Raw genomic sequence first — 1,486 nt, 5'->3', positions numbered from 1 at the left:
CCACACCATAATAAAACAGTTTGTATCCCCCTCCAATGCTACGCGCTTTGCTACCCTTCCACCTGGTCTCCTGCACACACAGTATATCTACCTTCCTTCTCTCCATCATGTCCACCAGCTCTGTACCTTTCCCTGTCATTGTCCCAACGTTAAGAGTCCCTATTCTCAGACCTATACTCCTGCCTTTCCTCTTCTCTCTCTGTTTACGAATCCTTCTGCGTCCTCTCCTTCTTAGTAGTCCAATTTCCACCAGCACCCTGTAGGTCAACAGCACTGGTGGTGGTCGTTGTTAACCTGGGCCTCGACCGATCCGGTATGGAATTCGCACTGATGATTCGCATGTTTAAATTTGGCATGTTTTTACGCCGGATGCCCTTCCTGACGCAACCCTCTCTATTTATCTTGGACTTGGGACTGGCACAGAAGTCACTGGTTTGCAACCCCTGTGGCTAGATTTGGCGTTGTCGGCAGGATCCAACCTCTACACAGATAAACATATAAAATATAAAAAATGAATGCACACACAAACCTATTGAGATGTTACACACACTCAGACTTCAGCCTTTCTCTGCACACAAGACAGATGTAACTTGTCAGGAGCATAAACACTTTTCCTAGCATGCCCCTTTCCAAACATTAAGCATCTGATAAGGGTGCATACAAATTTGTTCGTGAATACACTTCAGCAGAACACACATAAATCCACAAACCCACATACAGAAGGCTAATCCATTAGGTTAAGAATGCTGTCAGTGTAGTGTTTATGCCACGCTCTGCCACACAGAAACACTACAAATGACGTAAACCCTCTACAGTGTGCGGGTCTGCAATGGCAGCAGAGCAGTGGCCACCATGTGGCTGTGTGACCATCCTGAGGGTGCACAGTTTCACAAAGCATGAAGGTACTGAAGCTCCGTCAAGTTAACTCAGATCTAATGCCACAACCCAGACACTGCAAGTGTGCATTTCTTTGTGTTAACCAAGCAAAAAGACACAAAATCAGCAGTATTTGTGTTCTGTTTTTGTTTGCTGTGACACTGGTGAAGGACAAAAGGAATCTGATAGAATCTATTAGAAGCTGCACAAATAATACTAAAGACAAAAGATTAACGTAATACTTTACTTTTAACAGCAGACCTTGAATGACTATTTATCCTAACTTATCTTAGTGTCTTGTATAAAGAATGTTACAGTTTCACCTCTATTTTTTTGTCTGTCTGTAGTTGTTGACTAACAAAGTTCAAGTTCAAAGTGTTTATTTTGTCATATGCACATTTAGGAAATGTGTTTCCCTGTACAATGAAATTCTTACTTTGCTGTCCATATGAATGCTACAAAATACAAATGAAATATAAAGTAGATAAATAAGTAACACTAAATCTAAGGCACTTTAGGCAGCAAATGCAGCAATATAATAAAAAATATATAAGAATATAATAAGAGAATGTATGCTGCATGGGAGCAGCATGTGCAGCAGTCAACAGTC

General features: G+C 41.3%; 1 protein-coding gene across 1 annotated transcript in view; it reads left to right on the top strand.

Moving 5' to 3' along the window:
• sema3h (sema domain, immunoglobulin domain (Ig), short basic domain, secreted, (semaphorin) 3H) overlaps positions 1-1,486 on the top strand; it is an 87,722-nt gene that overhangs the window by 63,706 nt on the left and 22,530 nt on the right. The window lies entirely within an intron of this gene.

The sequence above is a fragment of the Monopterus albus genome, unplaced genomic scaffold, assembly GCF_001952655.1.
Source record: "Monopterus albus unplaced genomic scaffold, M_albus_1.0 scaffold305.1, whole genome shotgun sequence".
Lineage (NCBI taxonomy): Eukaryota > Metazoa > Chordata > Actinopteri > Synbranchiformes > Synbranchidae > Monopterus > Monopterus albus.
The sequence above is the reverse complement of the archived record's forward strand: the minus strand, read 5'-3'. Positions and strand labels throughout refer to the sequence as shown.